The sequence below is a fragment of the Vombatus ursinus genome, unplaced genomic scaffold (genome assembly GCF_900497805.2).
Source record: "Vombatus ursinus unplaced genomic scaffold, bare-nosed wombat genome assembly UNPS02009573.1, whole genome shotgun sequence".
Taxonomy (NCBI): domain Eukaryota; kingdom Metazoa; phylum Chordata; class Mammalia; order Diprotodontia; family Vombatidae; genus Vombatus; species Vombatus ursinus.
In genome coordinates this window covers 6,758,331-6,782,617 of record NW_020949351.1, presented here as the reverse complement: position 1 = coordinate 6,782,617, position 24,287 = coordinate 6,758,331, and the positions used below count along the sequence as shown (strand labels likewise).

Sequence of the window (24,287 nt, the reverse complement as noted above, 5' to 3'; positions counted from 1 at the left end):
AACCTGATAGTGTTGTACTGGGAATGGTAGTGTTTTTTCTATTAATAATACATTGATCATATGACTCTAGAAAGAAGTTCTAGAATGTGTGACTGTATTTGACTACGAATAGAACTTGGTCAATTATGCATTTGAAGGTAAGAATGCAATCAATGAGTTATTAGTAGGCATATTATATGAGGAACTCTCATGAGTTTTCATTAACAGTAAAGGGAATATCAGAAAAAAGATAGGAATGCATATTGGACTATAATTGCTTGTTGTATACTTACCCTCCAATACGCTATACTTCCTTTGAAGCTCCCAGTAGAACCATTGAATCTAGAGTGAAGATATATGCTGAAGAAGGAAGTTCATTATCAAGCTAACACATTGGTTAAAGTTCTATAACATAACATTCCCAGCATAACTGTTGAAAAATAGTGGCTTGTGGTAGAATATTGTATCTCAAAAACAAAAACAAAAAAGCAAAGAAAAACTGACACTTGATCAGTTTTTACATGCCACAGTTACAATTCTCAAATTGAAAGGTTATCATGTCAAAATAATAAAATCAATTCGGTGAGTATTTATCAAGAATCTGCTACATGAGGTCTGTTATGGGGATAACAAGATAACAATCTCTGGTTTCAAAGAACTTGTATTCAAAGGAACACTATCTATAGATATTTAATTTAGTATAAATTTATATAAGCAAAAATTAGCCTTCTAATATGTATAAAACAAATAATTTGTCAAACGCTTCATTCATGAGACATACATCAAAGACCTGGGTGGTGTAGTGGACAGAGTGCTGGGTCTGGATTCAGGAAGTTCAAATCCAGTCTCAGCTACTTACTAGTTTCGCAACTCTGGGCAAGTCACTTAACTTCTTGATTCCTTATCTATAAAATGGAGATAATAGAAGCACCTATGTCTCAGGGTTGTTTTGAAGATCTAATAAAATAATAATTAAAAAGTACCTAATGCAGTGCCTGGAACATAGTAAATGCTATATAAATATTAGTTATTATTATTATTAACCACATTATCAAACATTTCTTATTATTCAGGTACAGATTGAAGTTAATGTTAGTTGACCAATCATTAACAAAATAACTACATGCTCAATTATAACCAAAATTATCTCTGTTATTAACTAGTCCACCATTTAATGTCATTTCTCTTTTTGACATGTTTAGATTTTTATTTCCCTAAAGCAAAGGTTTTTTATGTCACCTGCCCCCACCAAGGAGCTAAGAAATGCATAAGGGACCTCTAAGATATTCTTGGCACAGCAGATACTGATAGACACTGTCTTGCCTGTTTTTCTTATCCTACTTCATTTTTCTCTTCTGCTTCTCTTCTCCCTGTCTTTAGTTAACTCCATTCAATTTGCTAAAGCTTTATTAAGTGTACACAAGTCAGTACATGTTATATGTGAAATAGTGCTGAATTGGTCATCAGGAGGCCTAAGTTTGAGTACTGACTCTAGTACTCACCTTGGACAAATAACAGTTATCATGAGAAGCCTCCATTTCTTAGGAAAAATGAAGATAATGATATCTTTACTCCCTTTGTTATGGGACTATTGGATGAAAATCACTTATAAAACTTGAAATACTTCATACATATGATCTATTACGTTTTAATAATCTAAGCAGTTTTCATCAGATACATCTATAGTTTTGAGGACCTTTGCTGCAGACAAGAAGATATGTAAAATATATGAACAGCTTCACCATGTTGGTACAGTAGTATGGTGTGAAGGAGACTAGAATCATATATCATCCCTCAACAAGAACATGTTTAATTTTTGCTATGATGGTAGAGAGAAAGATTCTGGTTAAATATGCATTGAATTAAAAATAAGTTTGAAAATAATTACAGGTGAGGTATATAATCATCAAGGACCTCCAGTATCTACTGCAAAGAAAATCATAGTTATGCTCCCCACCCATGACCTCCACCTGCAGACTTACTCTGTGGGCTCCATGTAGAGTCTCCAACAGCATCTAATATAAGAGAAATTTGACACAAAAGAAATTTAATCACTAGCACACTCACTGCTCCTTACTCCCCCCTCAAAAAAAATGCGGTATAAACCTACTAGTAAAATGAAGAAATAATAGATGACTAGACAAACTAAGGATCAAACTCCAGAAGAATACAATTCTATGAAAGCCAGAACAAGAAAACCAGAAAGGAGAATGGAATAAAATGAAGTAGCCACAATGTCACCAAATCTAACTAAAAGGCCTAATTTAATTTTAAAAAAAAAAGCTAAAGAAAGGCATAAAGAGTTACAGAGAATGTAAGAGAAGCTGATAAACCTTAACAAAGCAGTGGAAACACTTTTCCTAAGAAATAGATTAGAAGGGAACTTAAAGTTCAAAATTCAATTATATGATAAGAAATGTAAGAATAATATTTTAGATTAAAAATTGAAGGGCAGCTAAGCAGCGTAGTGGATAGAGCTCCAGCTTTGCAGTCAGGAGGACATGAGTTCAAATCTGGAATCAGACACTTGGCACTTACTAGCTGTGTGACCCTGGGCAAGTCATTTAACCCCGATTGCCTAACCAAAATAATAATAAAATTAAAAAAACAAAAATTGAAGGAATATATGAAATATCTATTTTCAAAATAACCTATATAGAAAATAGAAGCAGAGATATAATTTTTAAAAGTCTTTAGGATCCCATAAAGACTTGAGTAAACATAAAGTTTCAGTGTCATGTTTGAAGAATATATATTTCCATACTGGAAGTGCTAGAATTAAAGTGAAAGAGACAGATTTACAGAATCCAAAAGTCTCTCACTACCAGAGAAAGATCTTAAATATTATACCTCTTAGAAATGTGCTTTCTAAGCTTTAGATCTTGTAAGCCAAAGAAAAAGAAAATGCAAACACACATACTCACATACACATACATACATATCTATCTCCTCTCTCTCTCTCTCTCTCCCTCTGTCTCTCATCTTTCAAGCTGTGAAAGAGACAAGTCACATACAAAGATATCCCAATTAGAACTATATGCTTTGAACCCAATAATATTTTATCCAACAAAGCTGATTATAATACCACAGGGATAAAAAATGCAATTTTCACTGAATATATGACTTCTGCATAATCCCAATATTTAAAAATAGCTTAGCAAAATCTTGCAAAAGCAAACAAAAGGGAAAACAAAGTTTAAAATATAATTTTGAACAACCAAAAATAGTTAAGTGATAAAAAAGAAAAGACTTTTGTCTATTCACAGTATATAAGGATCAGTGAGCAAGCAAACAATAAAAATAATTTTCTGAGAGATTTTTAGACCTAGATATAATCATTACAAAATTCACTTGGAAGAAGAAAAGGTCATGAATTTCAAAAGAAATAATGAAAAAAGGATAAGTTTGTGTAAGGGAGCATGGATGGGGGTAGTGGTGGAGCCAAAATGGCAGAGTAAAGGCAAGAACTCAACTAAGCTCTCCCCAGACCCCTCCAAATACCTTTAAAAATGACTCTAAACAAATTATAGAGCAGCAGAACCCACAAAAAGACAGAGCAAAATAAATTTCCAGCCCAAGACAACCTGGAAGGGCAACAGGAAAGGTCTGTTGCACTAGGGTAAGAGAGTAGTGCAGTCCAGCACAGAATACACCAGCACAGACTGGGCCCCAGTGAACCCAGAGTAGGCCTTGGGAGTGACAGAATCAGCAGCAGCAACAATTGCTTCCAGAGCTCTTAGCCTACAGATAGTCAGGGGGTTGAACAACTTGTCAGAAGGAGATTACAGGGGTCTCTTTGCTAGCACTGAGGCAGGACTCTGTTGCTTTGCCCATACTTGGATCTGGGTCACAGTCCTGGGTGGCAGTCCCAGAGTAAGGAGGAGTACTAGCATAGCAGAGCTTGTGGCAGCAGTAGAGAGGACCTTCCTCACAGTTACAGGGCATAAAAGAGTACTTGTGGTCACTAGCAGACCAGAGCACAGTCCAGGAGAGGAGTAAACACCTCTCCTTAAATCATACCACCTTGGAAGAATTGAGAACTTACAGGTTCCTAGAAGTATCTCTGAAAAGAGCTGCACAAAACCCTGAAGTTTGGGACAGTTCACTCTCCAACCTGAAAGTAGAGCCCTACCTTAACAAAGAGTTAAAAAGTCAAGTAATGGGCTGGGAAATGAGCACACAATGGAAAAAAAAAAACAAACAACTCTGACTATAGAAACTTAATTTGGTGACGAGGATGATCAAAAGACACACTCAGAAGACAACAAGGTCAAAGCTTCTACATCCAAAGGCTCCAAGAAAAATATGAATTGGTCTTAGGTCATGGAAGACCTCAAAAAGGATTTGGAAAGCAAATAAGAGAAGTAGAGGAAAACTTGGGAAGAGAAATGAGAGTGATGCAAGAAAATCATGAAAAAAGTGACAACAGCTTGGTAAAGGAGAAACAAAAAAAAAAAAATACTGAAGAAAATAACACCTTAAAAAAATAGACTAGCCCAAATGGCAAAATAGGTCTAAAAGCAAATGAGGAGAATAATGGCTTAAAAAGCAGAACTGGCTAAATTGAAAGGGAGGTCTAAAAGCTCAGGAAAGAAAATAATTCCTTAGAAATTAGAATGGAGAAAACAGAAGCTAATGACTTTATGAGACATCAAGAAATCATAAAACAAAACCAAAAGAATGAAAAAAAATAGAAGATAATGTGAAATATCTCATTGAAAAACAACTGACCTGAAAAATAGATTCAGGAAAGATTATTTAAAAATTATTGGACTACTTGAAAGCCATGATCAAAAAAAGAGCCTAGACATCATCTTTCAAGTAATTATAAAGGAAAACTTCCTTGATATTTTAGGGCTAGAGGGTAGAATAGAAATTGAAAGAATCCACTGACACCTCCTGAAAGAGATCCCAAAATGAAAACTCCCAGGAATATTATAGCCAAATGGTGATGTTCATGCTATGAAATATGTTATTATCAGGCAAGACTTCTGTATCAGATATTTTTGCTAAACATTTTTCCCCTATGACACAAGGAATTGAACTGAGGAAGTTAGGAAAATGACTGGGAAAGAGAGAAAGGGGAGCACACAGAGAGAGCAGAGAGGGAAAGAGACAGAGACAAAGAAAAAGGAAAAGACAGAAAGAAATGAGAAAGAAAGAAACAAGTAAGGAAGGAAAGAAGGAAAGTGAAAAAAAGAAACATTAAAATAAGGAAAATAATTGTCTTTTTGGATTATTGTCTATATGATTTTGCAAAAGTCACTTAGCATCTTTAGGCCCCAGTTTTCTAATCTTTAAAATAAGTACATTTGAATTAATGGCCTTTGAAGTCCCTTCCTACTCTAAATCACTGACCATATGAAATAGGAGGATGAAGGAGGAAGCCACCATTTCCTGTAAATATGATACTATACCCATTGCAAGAAATGATTCTTCAAACACGAAGAAGGAGAAAGAGGGGAGAAAGTATATCTTGAATTCCAGTATAAATACAATATGTAGTTGTTTCTGTATTATGTAAATATATATGTGTGTGTGTGTGTGTATGTATGCATGTATGTGTATATATATATACACACACATATATATACATATATATATATATATATATATATATATGTGCACATCACAAACTTTAAAGTGTTACATAAAGGACTATTCACCAGCCCCAGGCACTGTTATTTTTGTCCCATTTATCTCAGAAACTATCAGAGTCAGCTAACTTTTGATGAGTAATTAGACATTTGGGTGAGAAGTTTCCTTTGCCACTGAATTTCTAAAGTGCTTCAAATCTAAGTTATGCATGGAGAATGATACCAGGAGGTCCTTTATTAATTATTAGTACTTTGACAGAAAGAGGCGTGTTGTATGTGCCTTTTGAAAATTCAAGCCCTGCAACCATTTCCTCAAATGCTTAGTCCTTTCATCCATATGCTGAGCAGGCGACTACTTCCCACATATGCTGAACAGGCAACTTCACCACTCTCAGCCCACCCTATCATCAGCAACCTTGTGGTCAAGGGACTTTCCCAAGATGGTGCAAATGCAATGAGGCTTCTAACTGCCCAATAGTAACTTATATGATGTCAAAGCACCCATTAACATTTCATAAATATGATAATGAAGGGAATTGTGAGAGTGAAAGTATAGCTGTTTCACAATAGCCACCCAGAAGGTCCAGTAAGCACAGGCATAAGTTTTGTTTTGTTTTGTTTTGTTTTTGTTTTTTTTGCTTACATAGCACAAAGATTATGTCAAAGAAAATTTCCATTAGTCACTCTCCTTCAGTTCCCATATAAGCAAGTCCCCATTCCCCTTTCACCCAACCAACCAGCCTCCTTACACTGCTTGGTTCTATTTGCTTTTATGACAATAAAACTTTATTCATTGAGAAAAAAAGAAAGAAAGAAAATTCAAGCCCTGAAACTTTACTTTGTCCTGAAATACAAAGATTATTAAGAGCTTGGGGGAAGTGGGTGGATAATAAAGGAGGTCAAATTAAGTGGATAATGACCTCAATTCACCTTGCTTTTCCTGTGTTTTAAGTCTAAATGTTAAGATAGGACCAAAACCAAAGTACCAGCATGTCCTTGTTTTTCTACTTAGTTCAACTGTAAGTGTGAAAGGAGAGGCATATTATGATGATCATCTTCTGGGAGGAAAGAGGAACCTTTGCACGTTCCCTGATAATCAACACTAGTCCCCATTGGGAAGGTCAGACATCCTGACATCAGTGCAATTCTTTTCAATTCAATATACATTTATTGATGTGATTGTTGTTCTAAGATATTGATAGTGAACACCAAAGTTTGATAAATGAGAGTTTGCTGGACCGGGAGATCAGGAGGTGAAAAAACTTTTGTTTAATCTACATTACTCAAACCAAAAGCAAAAGTAGAAACTGAGCTAAAAGTCAAACAAGCTAAAGTTGAGAAAACCTGAAAATTCCCTAGAATCAAGAGCCAATGCTTTTGATTGTATTTCACATGAAGGTCCTTGTATACTCCAAAGTATAATAAGTATCATATAGTAATATAAAAATGTTCAATATGTTATGAATGACTATCTACCCTCTTATCTGAACCTCTTTTATTGCCTGCCAGTATGTTCATAATATTTACATCAAAGAACAGCATGAGTTCTATCAAGGTTTCATAGTGAGAGGCATTTCAGGATTTTAGAATAAAAATAAAGGTCTTAATAAAAGAAATTGTAAGATTATAACGGAAGTACCTTATAATGTTATTCAACTTTTTGAGCTTGTTAGTGGCATAAAGGGATAGAGGATAGAAAAAATATACCTATATGTGCATATATACATATATGCAATCATGTACATACACACATGACCAATAATATGCATGCACATGTGTGTGTATGCATGCATGTTTGTGTGCACACACACATGAATTCTTAGTAGATGCCTGAGCCAGTAATTCTTCCAAATGATCAGCAATGTCAAATGACTTCTGTTCCTTAGGAAAAATGAAATTGCTGCATAGTATTCCAGGACAACACATACACACACACACACACACACACACACACACACACACACATGCATGCATGTGTAGTCTCCTAGCATCAGAGGCTGATTTCCCGTGACCTAAGTTCCTGTGTTTATAACTTTGAAAGCCCTGAAAAAGGTCATGCTTCAGTTTCAATTCAAATACGTGACACTCCTAAGACAATAACAGTTTCCCATAAAGAACTGCTGTCTACATTTTTTTTTAATTATGCCACTGGTTGTTGACCAGAAAATACTGGTCTTTAAAAATTAAGTTCTACAGCTAGCAGAAATTTCAAGGTAGAAGAGACTAATATGCAATTCTTTCTGTCAAAAGTTTGATTATAAAAGATGTGTTCCAATTTTAGGCCAGGCATATTAAACCAGAAAACTTTGGTACTGAAAAAGTTTAGCAATCGTTATAAAAGTTTCAAGTAACTGAAAACTAGGACAATATGAAACAATATTTTATTTTATTTTACATAAACTAGCTGGATATAAGAAACGAGATTGTACATACAACTGGAATTCAGTCTCAAAGAGGGGCTTCAGGATTTGAATAGGAGATTTCTATCCAGAAAATAATAGAGCCTACTCTATGGCTCCATTGTAGTAGAAAGCTTTCCTTACATCTTTGAAAACTTTAACAACTTCTGTAAGTTCTGACAAGTCCTACAAAGCTTGTAAAGCTCTGAATATATATCTAGTGATGGGTTGTTTGTCTGCTGGCAAAGGAGCCACCAAACTAAATTTGGAGAAGCTCTTCACCAAACTGGCACAAGGTGATAGAAATTTTAGCTATAGCAATTAAGACCTCCTACTAAATCACAGAGGAGTGGTGATCTGCGTTGGTAAAAGGAGTGTCCATGTTGTAAAGGTGTTGAATAAATGTTTGTTAATATTCTTTGTTGAATCTTGTCACGAATGACTCTATTTAGCAGGTCTGTAATAACTTGAGGCCTTGGGTTGTTGAAGTATTAATATATTGAATGTACATTATTCTTAACCTTTATTTTGTGTCATACTCCCCTTTGATGGTCTTGTGAAACCTAGGGACCCCTTCTCAGAAGAATATATCTAAATGTATGAAACAAAATACACAGGATTACTAAGGAAACTGAAATTTAGTGAGAATGAAGCTTTTCTTTGATGGATAGATTTCTGTAAGTCCATAAACTTGAGGTGGAATAAAATTAGATTTTATAAATAAAATCAACAAAATGACAATCATATTCAGGTTCATGGACTCACTGAGTCTATCCATACATCCTTTTGGGTTTGATGATCCTAGATTAAGAACGACTGGGATAGTTAATTTTCATAAAATGTAACTATATCCTCAATTAGAAAAGAACAATTCTTAGATGGAATGTGGTCTCAGAACCTACCCACTAAGTCCTTAAACATTCTTTTGTAGGTGATGAGTATAACCGAAAGGGTGACATAGATCTAATTGTTGACCACAGCATTTTTTTTTTGCCTGTTTAGCTTGGTTTTGGCCACACCTCCTTTGCCAGCTATACATATAGGGTAAAGCAATTTTGTACAGAGTTAATAGTTTCTATTTATGGAGTGCGGTAGTGTTGGGATGAAATAATGGCAACAATACAACGTGGCAAGCTCCAGAGGACCACTGCTTAGATACCGGGATGTCGGTGGCGTCTGTGCCAGAGAGGCTGAGGGGGAAGGCGGAAAGTTAACCAGGAGATCATTCATCGGTTGCTGGAGGAAAATGACCTACTGATCCCGTGCATCGCGGAAGACCAGAACAAGGGACGGGCTGCGGAGTGCACACAGTACCAGCACGTATTGCACAGAAATGTCATTTATTTGGCTACCATCGCAGATGCTAGCCCAGCAAACACTCCCAAAACAGTGGATTGATTGATTCGTCCTTGCTTTTTGCCACATTGTATTTATCCCTTCAAATAAATGGAGCCATGACCTTTGCCAATGCCATTGTTGAAGTTTCACCTGGGAAACAGTACTTCAAGCCTGTTTTCAATAGTGAAAGGTTCAAGCAAAATATTAAGAGCGACTGAATGTTAAATGTCACTTTTCATTACTCAGCATATCCCTCTAAGTAGTTGTCACCCAGCACATCATTTTTCTAAATTACTGTCTTAAGGGGGGAAAAACTCATCAGGGTACCTTTTCAGAACTTACTTCTTGGGCTGTCGGCATAAAGGAGGCTGAGTGGGGACAGCAAGCATGACACTTCTGGCAGTACCCTGTTATGTATGTACATATGGATGTAATTGTTCCCAGCAATTGTTTATTAAAGTTGTGGTTCTCTGAAAAAAAAAAAAAACAATACAATGTGGCAAGATTGAAACAGGACTTAAACTATAATAATACTTTCTCCAAACATATTGAAGCTGCTTAATGATTATAAATATTTATAAAATACTTAGTATTGTCACATATCTTAATAGATATTTATTCACTTCTTCCCTTCCCATTAGGCAAGAGAACTTGAAGTCTTATCACTTATTTATCAAATGGGCAATATTTTGCAGAAAAGAGTTATTACTACCTAAAAAGTGTAGATCCAATATCTCAGACAAAATGTTATCAATGTATGAATATGCTCATGTTTGGCATAATTCAAAAAAATTTCCAATATTTACCCCGAAAGTCTCTACTTTTCTACAGTGTATACAGAGCATACACTGGGAGAATCAAAGAAGACTTCTCAGAGGATGTGGTACTTGAGCTAAGCCAGAAGAATGACAAAAATTCTGAGAGTTAAAGATGATCAGAGAATGAACAGAAGTAGAAGATGGAATGTCAAGTTTTAAAGGATAGCTAATATTCATGAAAGGAGCTGTATGGGTCAAAAATTAAGAATGAGATTAAGTTCAAGAAGGACAGGTAAAATATTGAATAGAATTGCAATATAAACAAATTTTATGCTGATATAAATATGTACATATTTACATATACATATATTCATATGTACATATATACATATATATGCACACACACATATATACGTTGCATTTACTTAGGTATTAACTGACTATTTTTTTAGAATGTATATACAAAGTGGCTTGAAATCGTTTTTTCTTGGACACTTAGTATTGTACATTCATTGATGACTAAAAATTTTTTGGAACAAAAGACTTTCATATTCTAAAGCTCTTTTCTAAAATAATCTCTTCAGTGTTGTGGATAGAGAAGAACAATTTGGCAGCAACTATCGCTTTCTATTTTTGAATTGTTAGCTAAATTTTTGGGCCCCAGAAGTATTATGACACATGCCAGAGGTAATGATCTAGGCAAATTGAAAAGTGAGATACTGATTAGGCAAATAAAGAAAGATATCTCTGCTCTGCATGAGTCACTATCAAAGTGGTTGATAATGTTCTCAGCATTATCCACTGACAGACTTTTAGCAATGGGTAATTAGAGGAATACAAATAGAGGAACAAACAGAGCTCATAATTGGACCAAAGCAGTCATAATTTCCTTTCATAAGAGTAGGAAGCCTAGATGTTGGCCACTTCCATATTTTACCCAATTGAATAAAATATATTTCACTCAAAAGAGAAACTTTTATAGAAGTGGTCTGAGAACTTGTCATGTCTTGGTAATGTGTGATTTTAAGTCTGAGGTGTCAAAACATTAGTGCCCGCTGGCTCAACATGTCTTCCTGTTATTTCCTTTTGACTGTGTCTTATCCTTCCCAGTTGTTCTTTAGTCAGCTGGCCAAAATTGTAGGCTCTGACTGTCAGTTGCACTAGTAGGTATTACTACAGAGAAGGTTCCCTCAGATGTTTCTAACCAATAAGCTGGCAAGAAGGAAGGAAAGGTGGATTGTAGGATATAAAAGTGTACCATGCCTGTGGGAAAGAGAATAGCACTTCATCATATCCTGAAAGCTTTGGATTTTTGCATTTTCTAGTAATTTATTCTTAACATTACATAGATTTTTTTTCTACTATTCAACACTTCTGGAATGACACTATTCTATAAAGACTATGTTCTATATAAGTATAGTCACTGAATTTTAATTAATCTAAAGATTTTTTAAAACTTTAAATCAGTTTGCTTTGTTGTGTTTATTGTGTACACATTTTGGCAACATTTAAAAAAAATTCTTATTTTCCCATCATTCAATTTATTCATTCAATAATTATTTGGTCAGCATCTACTATATACTAGGCGCTGTGCTTGGCACTAGTAATAAGAAAGATTAAAAACAAAAATTCCGTATGTTTTAAGGAGGTCTCAACTTATTTCACTACCACGTGTAATATGAATACTGCTTCAAATGATAAAGACAGTAATAATTTGGAAGTGAAAATTATTAAAAGAAAAACTTATAAAACTTATCCAAATTCAAACTTTCATTAAGTTTGGGTCTTTTTCTTTGCTGAATCATAGTGACTTCTAACTTGTTTTCCAGTGTCTTGGTAGAAAGACTTGACAAGCATTATTCAAGTAGAAAATCCCATGAAAACCTATTCCATTGTCTTAGAATTTTTCCTTAACAGAAAGGAGTCAGAGGCCAAAGTGGAGAAGAGGGCAGATTACTGAAATAGATATTCCAGAGGAATGATATAAGATGCTCATATTTAAAGACATGAATATCTTGTACTGTCCTGTTATGTCTTATGAATCAAGGGAGGCAAGAAGTATATTGAGTGGCCTGGATTGAAGTAGTTGGTGCTGTTGAACTAACCTGATCTAGAGAACTGTCTATACCAAGGATGGGGAATCTGCAGCCTCAAGGGCACATGTGGCTCTCTAGGGCCTCAAGGGTGGCCCTTTGAATGAATCCAAGGATTTGTTCTGTGAAGTTTGGCACCCTAGAGGGTCACATATAACCACAGGTTCCCCACCTCTGGTCTATACGATTTCCTAACCTTTCTTTCTGAGACCTCAGGATATAATAAACTCCATGGCCTTGAAACTTGGCTATAACAATTTATATGATAAAATGGTTCCCTTTTAGTGAGCTAGTAATACATTGTTACAGCATAATGAGGCTGTGCTGTATATTCATTCATGCATTCCTTGTTGTCATTAGAAATAAGACTGAAAGATTAGCTATCAATGCAACTAAACATGAATTAGGCTGATAAGGCTATCATGCTGAAGAGCATTATCAAGACTACAAAATGCTATTTTTAAAAATGTATTTAAAGGTTTACCAGGATATAATTCACTATTATAATATGCCATTGTACTTTTTGATGTTTGAGGCTAACAATGCAGTTGCTATTAACGATTTGATATGTCAAGGTGATTTTATAGTCATTTATAATGCTTTAAGGTAGTTGCATTCCTTTTTAATGGATGTAATTCGAAAGTTTTGAAGCATATACATAATCAGCCAAATGCCATATAATGCTTAGATTTTAAAAGCTTCCCCATAGAACTCTTCTCAGTCAATCAAAATACATCTTTTCTCCTATTTATTTCATCATGCGCAACTCTGGTAACAATACATGCTCCTCTAGCCCTTTCAAAAGAAACAGAAAAATATTTTCTAGTTTAAACAATAATCATATGAAACTAATTTCTAAATTGCTAACTAAATTCATTTTTCATATTGTATTCACCAATGATATAATATGCCTTGAAATTAATGTCTTAATTATAATGTAGCCTGAAATACCTTCAGAATAGTGAGAATTTATGCAAACTTTCTTAGGCAACATCCAATTTATACTGAAGATAGTGATTCATAGAAGGCATGTCCGAATCATTGAAAAGCTTAAATTATATCCTTCTTTTAAAAATATAGATTATTTTCACTACAAGTACAATACTTTTTTTAATTAAAAAAAAGAGTAAAGAAAGTAATGCATTGTTGATCACCAAAGTTTAAATATCTATAATCCAAAATAATGGCTGCTCAGTAGTAAGAAAGATAAGGTAGAAAAAATTGGCCAGATATTTTGTTATAATGACTTCCTTATTTTTAGTTTCGGGTATCTTATTGGCAGTAAAAAGTACAACGTATATTCACATAAGGTTGGTGTGAGCAATGTCATATTATCAAAGGCTAAACATGGAGATATTTTGCACATAGAGTACATGGCTGATAAGCAGAAGACTTTCATTTTTAAAAAGTCAAGGGCATTAACAAATATAATTAGCAACATAACAGGATAGGATAAAATACAGCCTCTATGGTCCCTATTAAGAAAACACTATTATCTCTTTTCTGAGTTTTATTTCTTTTTCTGCTTGACAGAAGATGAAAGAATGTTTTTTGGCAGGAATTACTCACACTATCTGCCAAAATTACTCTTTGGTAGACAGTAATTCAAGTAGCAAATACATTTTTATGGATAATTAGTTGATTGAATGTCCATGTGAAGGAGGTGCATTTTAATATTCATGGTTATTCATATGCAGGAATATTTTATTAACTTTTGTTTTGTTTAAGGTAATAATGTTACAATTGCTCAGAACTCAAATGCTTAACACTAATAAACCCTGGGTAAGAAGTCAGATCACAATCTATGATTAAGTGTCACTCAAAGCTTCCCTGGCAGAGCAATCTAGATTGCAAAATACAAACTCTGTCACTGAGGTACAGGGTTAAGTGATTCATTATTTCCACAGTAGATAAGAGGAACAAAGTTTATAGTACCCTTCATTATAGTATTAGCACAATTTTGATGGAACATATGATCATACGTAAGTGAGTGTCTGTTAGCAGCAGCTTGCATTTTCACAATGATAAATCTGATCGGTTCTGAAGGGGTGTGTGTGTGGTGTGTGTGCGTGCATGTGTCGATGTGTACAGATACAAAATATTCCGGTATACTATTCCTCCTGAATTCCATCATTATTAAACCTCTCACATAAAGTCATAAGGGAAGGGCTAAAATTTTGTATAGACGCTAAAATCCAAGTCCAGGTTAACTCTCTTTAGAGCCATCATCACTTTTTGTTTTTGTTTTTCTTCCTTTTTTCCTTCCTTCTTTCCTTCCTTCCTTTTTCTGTCTTTCCTTCTTTCTTTCTTTCCTTTTTTTCTCTTTATTTATCATTCATTTGTTCATTTGTGTATTTATTTATCTACCTAATTATTTATTTTGCCTCTGGGGCCAGCTTTATAAAATACCTGGGCAAACAAAAAAAAAAATTGCCCTGAAATAAACTTATTAAAACAAATTCAGTTTGTAGAAGAATGGGACAAGGTGGAAATAGAAAGCATAGAACATTGCATTCTTTGATAGAACATCCAGGGACATAGCAAAGTTTCTGAAGATTGAGAAACTAAACTGGGATACAGTATCCAGGGAGAAGAATTATGATACATGTGGCAGCTTCCTAGTTTAGCTACTTTTTCTTGCTAATCAGGGGCTATCCTTAGCTATTTCTATGTTGTTGGTGGTCCTTTGTTCTCAAAGACCAAGGATATCATGAGGATGATGTCTTGAACTGTGCATGGATTGGATTTAAGTGAGGCATAGCTACACAAAGTCATCAGCCTCACTCTCTTCTCCAGAGTGAGTGAAGCCTAGTGGCAAGACACAAGTCAAGATAACTGGTAAGGCCTGGGATGCAGTGAATGCCCTTGGCCTTTGCAAATTAACATCTTTCAAATGTTTCAACTATTTGTATGATGTTATTTGAATGGATTTAAGTGAAGAAGACAACTTTTCTATGTTGGGTTACACCACCCTAATTTTGGTTCCATGGCCATTATCCAATTACCGTGTCTGAGTCTTCTATACTAATGATCTGGTGTAATACCCTAGGGATTTCCTTCATTAACTGATTTTCTTCATTTATCTGATTCACTAACAACAACAACAATACATGTGGGATGAAGCTATAGAATCAGTGGGATTCTGAATCAATAATCAGCCTACTTAGAACAACAGGTTCAATAATAAAAGGGAGGAAAATCAGGACATTGCCAAAATTTACCTCTGATAAAGGTCAGGTTCACCACATGAAAGTAGGCTACAGTCATTTCTGGGCTACCTTGCAGGATCATCACTTGGACTTTGCCCAGAAGACTTATCCACTCTTGCTTGCCAGTATCTTCAAGCAAATCTATTGTCTGGTTCACTCATCAAAGGACTGGTTCACACATCAAAGGCTACTACTATTGCTAAAAAGGTAAGTCAAACGTGTGAAACAGGGGTCCTTAGAGTTATTAAGCTGCCTGTTTTTCACTCTTGCTGGGGATATTTATCAATCACTTTCACCTGGGAGTCATTCTAGGATCATTGTCTCTGAGTGTGTGTGTGTGTGTGTGTGTGTGTGTGTGTGTGTGTGAGAGAGAGACAGAGACAGAGAGAGAGAGCATTGTTAAGATGATTTTGTCAATTCTAATAATTATTTTATGTATAAGAATTTTATTTTTAATTGTGCGATTATTTGACTTCAGTACGAAACACTAGAGAGAGTAGTCAGATCTCTAAGAGCAAAGATAAATTGAAGTTTTTAAATGCGTCTCTCACGGATATTGTTCTGGTCTATCTGACACTTAAAAAAATTCCATATACTTGCCTGCTGATCCATCTCATAGACATAGTACCCTCCCCAACCCCATACATATAAGGCACTGAACAAAGACCTTGAGGGAATGTTAACCTCTTACTGCACTGATATAGCAAGCATGCTTTAAAGTTTGGAGATAAATTCAAAAGAGCTAGAACTTTAGAAATTCAGGACATGGATGATGGCATTTTTCTTCTTTGTTGTTATTCCCTAACTGCAACTCTGTGTCTATATAGATAAGATGTTTCTCATAGACCCTAGCTGAAGGTCAGATGATGAAGACTTTATCTCTACTTGGTGAATAATAAAAAAAAATATTTCAGGGTCAGTAACAGCATGAACTATGTTATCTCCCATTTCTTTTTCTCCCTTCTCCCCCTCAAGTAATTATAATGTTCATGTACTCAACAGCATAGATTTGAGGGCAGAGGCAAAAAATTAACACGCTCTCTCCCCACTGTTCGTTGCCCTAGAATCCCTGGGAGGTGGAAAGTTAATAAAGAACTCCTTTTATGAATCAGGGGAAAACTGGGACCCATTTTGTTCTTATCATCCTAGAAATTTGGCCCATACAATTTGCTTCACAGGTTTCAGTCTCCAGCTAGTGCAACATATGGCGAACTGCACTACTGTTAAGACTCTAAAAACTCTAGCACATAAGAGCATTGAGAGAATCAGTAGGTATGAGGTTTGTCTCAACATTTTTGGCCCAGTTTTTTTTTTATTTGTTTGTTTTGTTTTTGGTTTGGTTGGTTGTTGTTTTGTTTTGGGGTTTTTTTTTGTTGTTGTTTTGTTTTTTAATAATACCATGTATCCTTCAGAAACTGGCATTAGAATAAGTTAAGTCGTAAATTGTGCACATTCACAGTCTTTCATTTCTCTGGTATGGCTACCGGCATATCAAGAAATTATTCACTTAAAAAGCACTAATTGCTACTTAATATCAGGGAGGGGAGGAGTAGACAGAAGAACTTAACCACATCTTTTGTTTGAGAAAGTTCCTTGGGAATCCACACAATAAGTCAGCTAAAAGCTAAACAAAAACTAACATCCATATTAAGCATATGGATATGCAAACATATACGCATTAGCATATTCTTCAAGTCCTATAGCAAATCATAACTTTTCAATAGGCAGCATGAATTGATAATAGATAATAGATTAAGCCCTAGAAGGGAACTTAGATGGCAACTATTTCAAACTCTTTTTTTTTTCTTCTCCAGATAAAGAAACTGAAATCCAGGGAAGTTAAGTAACTTACCCAACACAGAAGACAGGTAAAATTTGAAGCTAGGTCTACTGCCAATGATTTTTCATGGAACTATCCACTTAAAAGACAGATTGTATAGAATCCTACATCTGGAGTCAAGAGATCTGAGTTAAACTCTTGTCCAAACACTATTTGGTATGATCATGGGAAAGTCACTTAACTGCTTAGATTTTTCTCATCTATAACACAAGGAAAATAATACTTGAACTACCTTCCTTATAGGGCTATCATAAAGAAGGTATTTTGTAAATCTTAATGTGCTATAAAAATATGAAACATTTTTATGTTGATCTAGTTAAACGTGTCTGTGAAAATAAAATTGACAGCCTTAGCTCTTGCTGTGAAATGCAATGTGTGAAATTCTAGTATATTCGCAGAAATGCAATGAAAATGTAAGAAACCAATGTCTATGAAAGGAGAAACAATCATCAATACAATCAAATGATATATTTAGGGTTTATAAAAATACATATGGACAGAAGCAAACATCATTTAGACTTGAAAAGTATGAGCACTAGATAAGTGGCTGTTAGGTCTGGAATTCCCCTGGCTACGGAACGCTGTACCTCCCCCATAACCATGAGGTGTTCTTTTGATACAAAAGGAAGAGGCCAGGTAATAGGTTAATCAATCATTATGAATACTAACAAACAGGGGCAATCTTCAGTCTGGGATGGCGGCTAGAGTTTAGTGGATACCGGCAAAGAATCCCAAAAATCCTCATGGTAACTACAGAAAACAGACAAAGGCAGGAGGAGCTAGAGAGTGCATCATTACTGATTGGTGGGTATTTTTGGTTTTCTGCTTGGTAAAGAGCTTGGGAGCTAAACCAATGTTATGCTCAAACATAAGTTTGTGTATTGATCATGTCCCAGTCTCATATAGGTCACAATACTCTTGTTTTGACTTTCACAGGTCATAGTATCTTAAGTTATGACTCAGTATCTCAAATATAATTCAGTTTTTAAGTTATGATTGTTAACAGGTCACCATGTTCTGGCTTCCACGTTTCACAGAGTTTAAGTTTTTATGGCTTCTTTTCCCAAAAGAAACCATACAGTGCCTAATTGTTCTTTCCTGTTATGGTCAGGATAGATCACTCACCATTAAATACTGTTACTGCTGCTATAACACACAAAGGTGTTTTGAATAAGGTTATTTTTAAAGTGGTCAGCATATTGCCTGGCACTAGGAAGTACTTAATAAATGCTCATTCCATTCCCTTCCCTATAGTCAGAAAACTCAAAAGGAGATGAGAGACTCAGGTTTCAAAAACAATTGTCTCATCTACCAAAGCATTAGCTCTAGATCATGGATGTGACATGTATGTAATTTAATATCAAATTGCCTTATTTACCCATCTCTTTAATTCACTCCCTTCTTCAGCCCACCTTCCTAATCTTAATCTACACCCCCTTCAAAAAGTCCCTTCCCCCATCCCACCTCCAGATGTTCAGAATACTGCTAAACCTCTTCAGATATATACTTTGTTTCCTCTTCAACCCAGATGAGCATCAGGTTATATTACCAGCTCTCCACCCCCACTTCCTTCCTCTGTACTAGTTCTTCCTTTCATGCCCTGTTTTTATGATATAATTGCTCCTTTTACCTTTTCTCCTACCCAAATTTGTTTGTAGAATCGCATCATCATACACAACTCAGTCCCAACCTTTCTTTCAAACTACCTTAGTAAAGATAACAGTTTTAAGAATACTATTACTAATAATAATAACTAATAATTACTAACTTTAATAACTTTGACATGTATCATAAGTAAACTGTTTGACCTTAATCAATGCCTTATAAGTAGTCTTTAGTGATATCATGTTTCTTCTAGATCTTTAATATCTAATTTTCCATTGAGTTCTAGTCTTTTTGTTACAAAAACCTGAATGTCTTTCAATTCATCAAACATCCATTTTTTTTTTCATTTAGGATTATACTCAACTTTTCTGGATAAGTTATTTTTGGATGCAACTCCATCTCCTTTGCTCTTTGAAATATAATGGTCTTTTAGGTTTAGAAGCTGCTAGGTTTGTGAAATCCTACTTGTTTTCTCACAGTATTTAAATTATTTTTTTTTCTTGTTGCTTGCAATATTTTCTCTTTAACCTGGGAATTTCAAAACTTGGCTGTGACATTGCTGTCACAGGGTCTTTCTTCCTAGGGTCTTTTTCAGGTGTCTAATGGTAGCCATCTCTAGGATGATGTGAGGGAGAGAAGAAAAAAAGTTTATATAATAATTTTCTTGTATATTTGAAAGGAATAGCAAGTTGTGCATAGTAATTTGCAGTTTCATGTGCAATAATCTTTTTTTATTGTACTGTTATGAAAATGCTTATTTTATTCTATAAATTAAAAATAAAATTTAATAATGATTGAAAAAACAAACTAAAAATAAAACTGCTTATTTGGGAATTTCAATGGTTCTACTCTTTTTTAATGATGTGAGCTAGGAATAACTTGTAGGCAGCTTGGTAGTGCAATAGACAGCATTCTGGGCTTGCAGTATGAGAAACTTGAGCTCAAACCCAGCCTTTGAAACATACTAGCTCTGTGGCCCTGGGCAAGTCACTTTATCTCTAGCTGCCTCAGTTTTCTCAGCAGCCCTGGGCAAGAAGGAATCAGCACAGACCCGATGAGTGCAGAAACAGTGGGGTGGGGACATCACTAGCTGTGGGCACTTAACAGCTTGGTTTCTGTTCCAGGACAGAAGGGAGAACTGAAAAAAGATCTGAGGCTAGAGACACTATCCCTCATACCTCAGGGCTAGAGGTGATTATAATAACAAATCGCTATAAATTTAAAAAAAATGACCAAACAAAGGGGAAAGAACCCAACCAAAGAAAGATACTATGGGAATAGAGAAGACCGGGGCTCATCATCACAGGAGGATATTGAAGGAAAAAAAGCCTTTCCTACCACAAAGAGTAATGTCAAATGGTCACCTGCCCAAAAAGAATTCACAGCACTTTATTTTTTTTTAGACTTTACAATTTATTGGCAAACAACTGGCCAAGTGTTGTTTTGTGTGCCACTCAATTTAGCCTTTAAAATGACCCAATAATGAAATGGTTAGTCTAGCTCTTTCAACCATCTTGACACAATAGCCAAGTGACTATTTACTATCACTGTAATACTGGGCAAAAAACCCCACACCATTCTACCATTTCTGGGGTTGATTCAGTCTACACATTTCACCAGAAAGAGCCTAAGCAAACCATGACACATGAACATCAGTAACAATCCAATAAGACTGCCCCAATGTGCTGTCTTTCTAAGTCAATAAAATTAACAATAAAATTGTTAAGATGATGATAGGCCAGCAGAAAATGAAACAAAGTAGATAGAATGAAATTCTAAATCACACCTTCATTATTGTGCCACTGGTATCTTATGAAAATGAGAAACATCTTGCTGGTAAAGAAAGGGTAAATTCAAAAACCTTGAACCAACAATAACTAAACACTGTACCACCATTCATCTCAACAGGACGGGAGTGGGGGAGGGGGAGGTTGGGGAGGATGGAATCTGCCAGGGAGAAGAAATTGTTTTGCAACAGGGCTACTCAAAATAGACATGGGCCCAAAGACAACCTCTGAAAGTGAAGGGAGGCCTGATGATTAATATTCGGTCCCACACCTGTTGCTTCTCTTATTGGAAAGGAAAGAGTGACACTCTGCCCTTTGTAATCTACATGTGCTTTTGACATTCTGAAAACTTCCGAACTACAGGAAGGTCATTCCTGAAAAGTCAGCAAGGTGCCAAACTAGCCTCTTTTCCAATGCCTACCCTCAGTCTTACAAAACTTAAGGGGGTCTCTTCTGCTACAATATTTTCCTCTAAAAGTCCTGAGACTGAACACTCTCAGCAGGATGGAGGTTTGTGCAGAGTTTGTACATATGATTTAGGGCTTCTGTGAGTAATGCTCCAGTAGTGTTGATCTCCATCAAAGTTAGCTTATCCAGCTTGACATGTGCTTCCTGCTGTTTGAAAAAAACTGTCTGCAGATACCCAGAGCTTAGCTATTCAAATATCACACACATCCTTAATAAGGGTCCAGATCTCATCTGCCTTGGGGATATTATCTGAAACATGATTTAACAACAATTGTTCCATGGAACAATAAGTTCTGTAAGGACTAGGCATTGGGGTAAATGGTTCCTCCTTTCTCTCTTGATCTCGTATCTCCTCTAATTTTTCAACATTCATCCATGAATGGAGGAATCACTTGACACTTCTGTCTCTGTTTCAGGTTCATTGTCAGCCAAAGAGGTACTTCTACAGGTAAAATAGGATTAAAAGGTCCCATATCTCCCCCAACGAGGTAGATCTTGTCCAAGCTGAAAGTGGGAATGATGATGACCATCTCCTTCTCTGCCAGGAATTCCATCTTGGCTGAGAATTCCACCTCGGCTAAGTCCATGGGTCGGGCCCCCACAGCACTTTAAAAAGAATTTAAAAATCAAATGAGATTGAGAAAAAAAATAAAAACAATCCAAGAAAAATAAGATTATGAAAAGAAGGTTAACAAACTGGAAAAGGAGATCCAGAATCTTAAGGAAGAAAACGACTCCTTGAAAATCAGAATTGGGCTAGGGGAAGCCAGTGAAGAGACCAAGAAATAACAAGACAAAATATAAAAAAAAAAAATAGAAGTGAAAGTGAAATCTCATAAGAAAAAACAACCAATCTGGAGAACAGATCAAGAAGAGAAAACAAGAATAATTGGACTAACTGAAAGCTACAATCAAAAAAACAATAATTACTGGATTGTAGAGAATAAGGATAGAGGGCACTAAGGTATATGTAAGAATATTTTGGTGGTGTATCTGGAAAAAGGTAGAAGTTTTTTAACACGTATAATGTTTTTCATTGTATCACTTTTTTTTCTCTTCGTGTAATTTTCTTACAAAAGAGAAAAAACATTTATTACTCATTATAATATAACAAGTATATGATGGTACTATCCTTTTCATTGTCTTTTGTAAAAATTTGTGTTAGATAATTTGGGTGCATCTAGTTTATTTGTACTTGTACACAATTGCTTAAGTTTATGTAACATTGTGAGTAAACTCACAAACAATTAGCAATTCTCTGCTCAAATGAAGAAATTTTCATCCTTATTCCATAACACAGATGAGGAGACAAAGGTTCAGAGAGGCTAAGAGAATTGTCACATAGCCATGTAGATCAATCAATCAATAAGAGCAGGGATTTGATCCCGATCTCCCAATTCCTTTACACAGTGCTTTTTCTACAATCCTAGGCAATAGTGGCTTTTATGTTCAATGGTTCTGCTATTAACTCACTATTGATATATTTCCTTTAGTCATTTTTTTTTTTGCTAACTAGTGTAAGTTTGCTCTTAGCCAACCTTTTCTATCCAATTTCCACTGTGATCATTGATACCTTTACAAACCTGCCGGTGAACTGAAAGCAGTTTTTAAGCTAACTGGCACATAAAAGGAATTGATTAATGCATTTAAATCAGAAGCACACTCTAGCCAACTGACCTAAAGGGTGCTAACTTACAGGGGATAAATATTGAATTACAGCCATGCTCACTTCTAGTATTTGTGGAAAGAAAAGGGGGGGGAGAAGGACAGATAAATGCCAGTTAATTTCTACTAGGTAAAAGAAAAAAAAAAAACTATGGAAATTGTACTACTATTGTCAGTCAATACTTATTGAGCCCATAATGAATGATATGTAGTATGTGTAAATTACATTAGATAAAACATGGGAGAAAAGAATATATAAAAGGTAACTTGTTTCTCTTTGTTTTCAAAGACCAATGATATTACAGGTGATGTCTTGACTCAAGAGTGAATTTGCTTGTTTTTATATTCCCAGTGTTTAGCATAATGCCTGGCACATAGTAAACAACTTAACGTGTTTTATCTAATGTAATCTACACATATTGTATATCATTTGCTAGATGCTGAATAAGAATTGACTGACAATAGTAGCGCAATGAGTCCATTTAGTCTCACCCTTACCTAATGAAAAATCCACTCTACAACATACTCAACAGATTACCATCTAGCTTTAACTTGAAGACCTCTAGCACGGAGAACACAATAGCTCTTGAACTGATCCATTTCACTTTTGCAAAGTTTTGTTAGTTACATTTTTTTCCTTCTTAACATTAAGCCAGAATCCATCTCTTCCTTTATACCCATTGCTCCTAGTTTTATCTTCTGGGGTTAAGCACAAGCATAATCCCAACTTCCCTGTGAACGCCTTTCAAATATTTGAAGAGAGCAATCATTTCTCACTTAAGTCTTTTCTTCTCCAGGTTAAATGCTTCCAATACCATCAACCAATCTTCATATGTCATGGTCTCAATGATTCTTACCACTTTGGCTGCTTTCCAACATCTAATAATACCCTTCCTTAAAATTAGGCTCTTAAAACTTAATACAACAATCCACGTTGTAAAATTAAAGGTATCAGTATATGCATGTGCCTACAGGAAAAACAAACAAAGAAAAACTAGATTTTTCTTTCTTGTTTTATGGTAATAATATAGCTTCCATAATTGCTTATATTACTCTTAGGGAGTAGCTTGTGCTGTGGGAAACTGGTGAATTGTCTTTGCCCTTCCTCCCCTATAACAGTTGATTGCAAACACCAAGAACAAAACAAAGCAGGGATCTCTGGCCCATGAATCATTTTATGTCTTTTGTTCTGTCATCTGCTATCATAAGAAGAGATTTGGGAGGGGGGAAGAGATGTATATAGAATTTGACTTCAAACTCCCCCAAGAGATTTTGATGATTATTTTCTTCAGCATTAGCTGTATTTGTTTACTTCAGATTATTTTAATGAGGTTGATTCAGCTATTGTGTCTTTTTGTATGCTGTTTTTATTACATCTTCAAACTATTGGTTTAACAAGGAAAGAGAATAGAAGACAATGAATTTCAAATTAAAAAGAGGAGAAGGATGTTGGGGAAAAATGCACAGAGAAAAGGAAATTTAAATTAAGAGGTCTTTTTTGCAGATAGGTATTTTGAGACCTTTATGAATTTCCATTTATAGGCCACAC

General features: G+C 35.2%; 2 pseudogenes; one reads left to right on the top strand and one right to left on the bottom strand.

The window, feature by feature from the left end:
- The first annotated feature begins 9,138 nt into the window (after positions 1-9,138).
- On the top strand, positions 9,139-9,373 carry LOC114035945 (annotated as a pseudogene).
- An 11,703-nt stretch (positions 9,374-21,076) lies between these two features.
- On the bottom strand, positions 21,077-21,660 carry LOC114035977 (annotated as a pseudogene).
- Between the last annotated feature and the right edge of the window lie 2,627 nt (positions 21,661-24,287).